General features: G+C 31.1%; 1 long non-coding RNA gene across 1 annotated transcript; it reads right to left on the reverse strand.

The window, feature by feature from the left end:
- Positions 1-3,611: 3,611 nt before the first annotated feature.
- On the reverse strand, positions 3,612-4,470 carry LOC127716232 (uncharacterized). Its single transcript, XR_007988824.1, has 2 exons — positions 4,434-4,470; positions 3,612-3,686 (listed from the first exon to the last, which is right to left on the reverse strand). It is a non-coding gene; the product is annotated as an uncharacterized LOC127716232 (long non-coding RNA).
- Positions 4,471-9,111: the final 4,641 nt, after the last annotated feature.

A 9,111-nucleotide genomic window follows, 5' to 3' on the forward strand; every position in this document is an offset into this window, starting at 1 on the left:
TTAGCTTTTGAGGTGAATACTGACATTTTTGTGCTTTGTAAAGAATATTGCCATAAAAGATTGGATGTGAAATACCCGAACGTATAAGATGTCTGCATGTTGAGTTATATTTAGGAATGATGTCCTTATACCGATGATAAAATTTAGTAAATGGTTTGACTAGTTTATGATATCGAAAACCCTGGTGTAATAATTTTCAGTAATACATAAATTTCTCTCGCTAAAATCTAATACGTTGTTACATACACGAGAAAATCGTACAAGTTGAGATATATAAACACCATAAGATGGTGACAAGGGAACGTCACCATCTAAAAATGGAAAATTAACGATAGGAAATGAAAAATCATCTCTTTTATCATAGGTATATATGTTAAAAAAATTAAAATTGTTCCTAAATTGACAAAAGCATAGTGAAAACCGAGGAGAATTTTAGTTCACCTATTCCCTTTACTTGTATTTTTTTTCTATTCTGGATTTAAATTTTTGTCCGAATTAAAAAAGGAGGGTCTCAGATTCAGCCCCCAAAAGTGAATATGATGGGTCAAGTATTTGAAGAAGAAATTTAAAAAAAAAAAAAATGTGTCGTTTAATTTTTTTTTAAAACTAACCATTTGTAGTGCTATATCAGTTTGTTATTTTTGGTCTTAGATCTTTGGTATGTTGAAGTATCATCATGAGGTAGAATGTCACATATCATAATGACTTTCATGTGACCTTGAAATTTGACCTGAAGGTCAAATAAATGTATTTTTGATAGAAATCAAGGCCATATGCTTTTTTTTTTTTTACCTAGGTCTTGCATCTTTTGTATGAGGATGTATCATAATGAGATGGAGTGTCCTGTGTTGTGATGATCTTCATGTGACCTTAAATTTGACCTCAAGGTCAATTTTTTTTTTACTATAAACACTTTACCATGCCTTGTCGTCTTTTGACCTTGGTCTTAGATGTTTGATATGTAGATGTATCATCATCAGGTAATGTGTCTTGCACCTTGATGACCCTCATGTGATCTTGAAATTTGACCATAAGGTCAACTTAATGTAGTTTTTTGTAGGAAAATGACTAGGCCATGACTTTTGAACTAGGTCTTACATCTTTGGCATATATGGATGTATTATCATAAAGTGGTATGTTCCTTGCAAATTTGACCTTCATGAGACTTTAAAGTTTGGTTCATTTTATGTTAGTAGCTTCAGATAAATGATTTTTGAAATATTTATTTCATAGAGTACAATATCCAACCACTAGTATGTTTGACTTTGGCGGTAATTTTTTTGCAGATAAAAATGGCAAGGTATTTATTTTTCAGTGTCAATTGACCTGGGACTATAACTCAAAATATGAAATTATAATGCAGGGAATTAAAATTTCATAGAACTTTGTAATATACACACTTATTGCATTCTTACCACCTTCCAAGTTTCATTAAATTCTGTTGTGCGGTTTTTAAGGAGTTGAACTAACAAGAATAGGATAGACTGAAACATCATATCCTTGGCAACTCATTGTGTTGGGAGAATAATAAAACAAGTATCAGGGAAGACACAGTCAGGTTATAGGAAAACACAGACATATATTTATTTTTTGGCAATACAAAATGCATTCCTCAGTCTGAAAGTAGTCCTGAAAGCATTTCACACTCTTTGGTGGTATCTTATGGTCCTGTAAGACAAATTTCAGTCCATTTACATCTCGTACAGATGCCAGTTTGAGGTGTTTCAACGATATACCATCTTTTGCTAGTTGCATGCAAACTGGCCTTGAAACTATTTTATTACTTGGTAAGTCAGAGTAGGAGTCCATGCAATTGTGGTATAAAATGGAAAATACATCATCAGATTTCACTAGCGAGGTAAATTTACTGTCGTATAATGTTTTTGATGAATCCACATCCTCTATTGCATTGTGGGCAGAGTAATTTATTCCTACAAACTGTTTGACAAGAATCTGCTGCTTAAAATTTTATTCATCATTTTTTGGAATATATTTTCCAGCCACTTTCATTGTGTCAATAAAACCTTTCACGGTTTCACAAAATGTCGAAAACAAATTATATTCTTTCAATTTGTTAACAATTACAGTAATGTCAAAGTTACAAATGTTATGACCTAGTATAATTGGCTGGTTCTGTTCCTTTAAAAAGTGTATAAAATCAAGTAGGGCTTTATGTAGTGTCACAGGTTCAACTATTTCTCCCCGAACTTACATTTTATTTGTTCCATGGCTGTATGTTATACCAGTAATCTTACTTGCCTCGATCTGAATGTCCACTCTTGGTATGACATATCTGTTAAAACTATTTGAATTTGACTTAGCTCCTATCTGAATGGTGTTGCTATTCCTGCCCAAGCCTGTTGTTTCTAAATAAAAAAACACTTTGCATTCAGTGCCATCTAGATTAAAAGGAGTGGAATTTCTGTGGTTTGCTCAGGGTTCTGTTGAAGATCAAATTCCATTTGAGATCCATAGGTTTTCCCTTCTCTTACCAGATGTTTACGCTCATTCTTATTGCGGTTTCTTTTATTTTGTATACGGCCAACTTTATATTCCTTTGAATTCTTCTTTTCTTTTCTTTTTTCCATTTTTCTATCTCTTACAGAGGAAATTGCCATTGTAAATTCTCCTGGAGGTTTGCTGCTTCATTGATCTAAAAAAATGCAACATTATTAAAATGTATTACATATATGCATTAAAATATTAAAAATCAAGAAAAAAACAGTTATCTCCTACTTGAACACATATTTTGACCTATAATGGTAACTCTTTATATATCGTGACTTGGATGGATAGTTGTTTCATTAGCACACATACCACATCTGATAATAATTTGAGAAGAAAGAAGATAATTGAGTTACATACTAGAAATACATGATTTCTGACTGTAAAGTGAACAATATGCAGGGCTAAAAAAGTAATACAGTAATCACTTGGTATATAAACATTGGATGCAACATGTAACATGGTTTCAAAAAGATAAAAAATTATCAGAGGAGAATGTGTAAGATGTCATGAATGCCTCCGCTGTAGCTTTGAAATTTTCCAAGTTAAAAAGGGACAGAACTATAGGTTGATAATTGAGTCAGAACACAAATTTGAACTCTGTCTGAGTGTTGTGATTCTTATATGTATCAGTTTTATAAAAGTTGTATCAGACAAACTTACCTTAGAGTAAGGAAACAAAACAATTTGCAATTTTCTAAGTTATAAAGAGGCATGACTCTAGAACAGTAAGTGACTCACTTTCCGTGATGAGGCAAACTTCAGTTAGAGTGAGAAAGGGAAAGAGGATAAGAGTAAGGTCAGACGGACGAAAAGACATGGAGTGGACATAAAGATAGTACTAGAAATTTAATTTTAATGAACTTTAGGTCAAGGTCTTAGTTACCAATCCTGGAACTTGACACAAGTGATATACCCACATACTAAAAATTCATTATATGCTATATCAAAAGATTAATAAAGTATGGTCTGAACAGGCTTTTCTGAGAAGATGAAGAAGAAGAAAGAAAAGAAGAGGAAAGAAAAAGAAGAAATCATATTCAAACACTATGTCACCCTTCGTTCAAAAAGAAAATGTAAAAATGTTCATAGTTACTTTGGATAAGTAGCCATATCCTTCATTTTTCTGAAGCACAGCTGCAGATAGCCTATTCTGAAGTGAGCATGATCCACCATAATGTCTAAAAAAGAGTATGAAGAACTTTTTAAGTACATTAAAATATATTCCCCTCTTCCCTTATTTGAACTTGATGTCAAAGGTGCAGGTAACAGTTACATACCAACTCACCAAATATGAAGACCCTTTGCAAAAGATTAATATTTTTATATAAAGTTTCACTATGATAGTATTAACTCCCTTCATTGAAAACTAATAAACTTCAACCTGCCTGTTAACTTGAGTTGGAGAGATGGATGTACATCACTTTTAGAAGTCAGGTTATGAAAAATTTAAAGCCCTGACAAGATAATTAAGTCATAGATGCATCAGTTTTTTTGTTATTGGCTTTGAACTAGCTGTCAGTAATTGCAATGTTACATATTTGTTTTTCATTTATTCACTTTTTACATTAATTTGGCCGTTAGTTTTCTTGTTTCAATTGTGTTGAATGTTGTACTTTGACATATGAATAATTGATTTCTTTTTACAAATTGTGACTTGGATGGAAGAGGTGTTTCATTGGCACTCATACCACATCTTTTTATATCTATACATAAATTTGTGGATTGGGGCCTTTTATAGCTTACTATGTTATATGACAATTGCTCATCGTTAAAGGACTTACTGTGACCCATAGCTGTTAATTTCTGTGTCATTTGGTCTCTTGTGTAAAGTTGTCTTACTGGTAATTATACAACATATTTTTTATACTTATATTCATTGTTGCTTAAGAATGTGAACTGACATGCAAATACCATATACAAATTACCTTGATTTAGGTGCCTTTACAGATACAAGCTGGTTAAAGCTTTCCTTTGACTGTGTAGATCCAAGATCATTTAAAGAATTACTCTTACCAATCATTTTTTGCACTAAATTATTCAATTCAACCTTTAATCCTTCAGACTTGAGCGGTTTCCCATTTGGTAAACTTTTATACCAAAAATGGAGTTGAATAAAATGAAAATAAAATTTACATATCAAATTTTTATTTGCAGAAAATACTTAGCCTGAAACTTGAGTGTTAATATTTAGTATTAGTTTATGTTCAATATTTCTGTACATGGGCGGATCAAGAAATTTTAAAATAGGGGCAGGAGTTGTTCAGAAAAAAAGGGGAGTTCTTAGAACAAAAAGAGGGTGCAGCTTGATACTACAACATTCAAGCTTGATACAGCTCTGAATTTGGATTGTGATTAAAATTTGACACAGCATATGTTTCTGACTCAAAATGAATGTAGTCTAAGAACTTAAAATTTTCAAATTGGACATTTGCCTATTAAGGTCAAATATCCAAAATCTAAATACATGGTTAGATTTAGCATATCAAAGAACCCCAAGAATTCAATTTTTGATGAAATCAAATAAAATGTAATATTGGACCCTTTTGACCTCAATGTGAACCAATTTGATAACGGGACCCAAAATCAAAAATCTAAATACATGGTTAGATTCAGGATATCGAAGAACCCCATATATTCAATTTTTGTTCAAATCAAACAAAAGTTTAATTTTGGACCCTTTGACCTTAATGTAGACCAATTAGAAAACGGGACAAAAATTAAAAATCTAAATACAAGGTTAGATTCGGCATATCAAAGAACCCCTATAATTCAATTTTTGATGAAATCAAACAAAGTTTAATTTGGACCCTTTGGTCCTCAATGTGGGCCAATTTAACTGGGGTTCAAAATCCAAAACTTAATACATGGTTAGATTCAGCATATCAAAGAACCCCATATATTCAATTTTTGTTGAAATCAAACAAAGTTTAATTTTGGACCCCAATTTGGACCAACTGGAAAACTGGGCCTATAATCAAAATTCTAAATACATGTTTAGATTCAGCATATCAAAGAACTGAATGAATTCAATTTTTGTTAAAAACAAACAAAGTTTAATTTTGGAACCCTTTGGACCTTAATGTAGATCAATTTGAATACGGGACCAAAAATTAAGATTCTAAATACACAGTTAGATTTGGCATAACAAAGAACCCCTATAATTCAATTTTTGATGTAATCAAACAAAGTTTAATTTTTGACCCTTTGGACCTCAATGTGGACCAATTTAAAAACCGGGCCAAAATCCAAAAACTTAACACAAGGTTAGATTCAGCATATTAAGGAATCAATTTTTAGGATTGACATATGTATAATTGGTTCCTTTTTACAAATTGTGACTTGGATGGAAGAGGTGTCTCATTGGCACTCATACCACATCTTATTATATCTATTAATTCTTTGAGAAATAAGACAATACAGAAAATAATATGTTGCCAATACCAGTATAGAAGATCTTACGTAAATTTTTCTGGATCTTGATGATAGCTACACCAGTCAGCATCTTTACAATATTCATGTGATCCAAAAATATGGGGTACAATTCTTTGCAGCCCAATCTTAATGTCATCTTCATTGTCACCTCCCTTAATGGAATACATAAAGCACCTCAATATATATTGTTTGTTTCATCCTTTTGCAATTCTTTGTAACTACAAAATAAGAAACAAATAATTAATGTAAAAAAAAAATTAAAAAAGTCTTCTTTTTTTATTGCTTATCTGTCTATACTATTGAGGGAGCAAGCACCCTTCAGACTTTTATGGGCATGGATTTAATCTTCAATCATGGATTCATGCATCTGCCTTTTAATTTTCAGAAAAAAAGGGTCCTAGTTTCTATTTTTTTAAAGTCCTTCCTTTCTATTCTAAACTTCAGATAGCCTCACTAAAAACTATTTGGTCGTTCCATAAGCCATGAAGATTACTCATATATACTAATACTTCTTTCAATTTTCAATGTAATGTTTGTGAATTCAGATAACATAAAGATCTTTATATGTCTTTGAACAACACAAAATTGAAATTTCATTGTAAATTTTCTTTTAGAGTTAGTAGTCTTGACAGATCAATATAATAAGATCTATAAGTATGATTTGATTTGGTTAAGGATGGGCTTAAGCCTTTTCATAGACATATTAGTAACACTAAAATTAATTTGTAAAAATACCTCTTTGAAATATTATATAAGCTTGTTGATATCCCCTTCTTTACATGGTTCTGGTCATCTTTTTTCTTTATATTTTCAAACTCAACTTCAAGTCTGGCTGATTTTGCTGCATCATTATCAGCATGTTTGACTGAAATGAAGATTGAAGAATTATGAACCTACAAAAAGGATACACAACAGCGGTCAAGATATACAACTGCAAGCATATTTTTTATTTGGAAAATAGTGATAGCTGTTATATTCTGCCTCATTTAATAATATGTAGCTAATGTAAATAAAGCAACTAAAATAAATATAAACTGGATTTTTACATGACATTGATCATGTTATATCATTAACAACAAAATTAATTGATTCTTTGTCATAAAAGTGTGAGAACAAAATTCAAGTTTCCTGTAAAAATCACAAAATATTCACCTTTCAAATTTGAAATTATTGTTGAAATAAGAGTTATTTCCCTTTATATGATATTTTCAATGCATTTTGGAGAACTCATTACATGAAATTGTTTTTCAAAATTCTTTATTTTGAATATGAAACTTACCATTAATTTCACTTTCATCATCTTTTAATCTGTGGGCCATAGACACCGCCATATCTGCCTCCATGGATTTACTAGAGCCATGCCAATTCAAATGACACTCATGCTCCGGAACAGTCTCTTTTCTATTTAGATGGAATTCACAAGTCTTACAAGCCTTACTTCTTAAATCAAAGGACAACACCTTTCCTGTCTCTTTTCCAATAAAAGTTGCATGTCCTGCAAGAATTAAAGTGAAAGGTATTACATACATGATGCAATGATAAACAGTTTAGTAAAAAAAAATTTCAGTTTTGTTTCAATTTGTTTAGGGGTGTAAGATAATGGATATTTTAATGAAAGGTTAACAGATGTAATGTTACAGATTAATATGACGGACAGATACTGATAATAAAGAGCCTGTAGTTCAGTGGTAGTTGTTAGTTAATATCTGTCATGTTTTCTTCATAAATTGTTTTGTTATAAATTACGCCGTAAGTTTTTTTCATTTGAATTGTTTGGTATTTTTCATGTTGGATATAAGTTTTTCTCATTGTTGAAGGTTTTATAGCTGTGTAGCTATAATTGCCTACTTCCAATTCATTTGAGCTCTGGTGGACAGTTGAGTCACTGGCAATCATGTAACACATCTTACTTCTATAATGTATGCAAAATGATGGCAAACGCTCACCTATTTGCTATAATTGAATCAGGTAAGTTAAAGAGATCTAGCCTAGGGATTGAATAAAAATAAGTATGGGAATATATCTCTTTAACTACAGCTTCTTACATGTCTTATATCAAACTAAATAGTGAAATTAATTCTTTGTCCAATTAATTTATTTATATTAATAATTGATTCAGCAAAATTTAACAAAATACAGTAATTAAATCATGAATGTCAGACATTAAATTATATAATATTAATGCTGTGTATTTATCTGTATTACTATTATAATTCCAACCGGAGCCTCTCTTTTGCCAGCCACCGTCAAAACTTGCTTCAATCTAGAAAAGATAACATTTCTTATAAAAAAAAAGTCCCAGCAAGTTTTTTTATAGATTGACCTTAAACATTTACCTTCACCTTTAAGATACCTAGTTTTGTAGTAAGCTCAAAATCCATTATTAAGAACACAAACAAATCTTTTGGATGCATATGTATGCAGAAACAAACATTTGCAGTGACTGCATACCAAATACACAATTAGAAATTATTGTTTTTAAAGAAATTCTGCTGGTCTTCTGTGACACTGTTATTTGTTAAATTATTCTTTGAATGATTCTTGATGCATGAAACCATGAAATGATAAAAAATCAGCTTCACTTCAAAAACATGTTTGATGTTACTTTCATATGACATACCTGTACATATATACAATGTAGCATTACATGATCAAATTGTATTATAATTCTCATATATATTACCTAAGTCCCTTGAATTAAATCTAGGATCTAGGACTTTTTTAGATGTGCTGCATGAAAAGTTATACAACATAAGGATTTTTTTTTGGGGGGGTAAAAAAGACTTAGTTTTCTAGAAAAGGGCATCCAGTCTGGATACTCCACTTTATGTGCATACATTTAATACTTACATTGCCATTTGTGCTGAGTGACTTTTCCTCTCTTTGTGCCATATTGCACGAATGGATTATTACATTTTTAATCTGTCCACTTAATTCTTTCTCTTTTTTCCTTAATGTGCTCTCTGTAATGGATGGCAGGTAACATTCTGCTAGAAAGTTCTGCAGATGAGTTGGTCCCATCCCTGCATTTATCATTCCTTTAATAGAATATGAGGTGTTATTAAAATTGAGAAAGAAAATGGATGTCTTAATAATGGAAAATGTACACACCTGCATTTCTAAGACTAAGAAACAGTTGTGTTATAAACAAAGAAAAGATGGTAATTTGTT

The sequence above is a fragment of the Mytilus californianus genome, unplaced genomic scaffold, assembly GCF_021869535.1.
Source record: "Mytilus californianus isolate M0D057914Y unplaced genomic scaffold, xbMytCali1.0.p SCAF_9, whole genome shotgun sequence".
Taxonomy (NCBI): domain Eukaryota; kingdom Metazoa; phylum Mollusca; class Bivalvia; order Mytilida; family Mytilidae; genus Mytilus; species Mytilus californianus.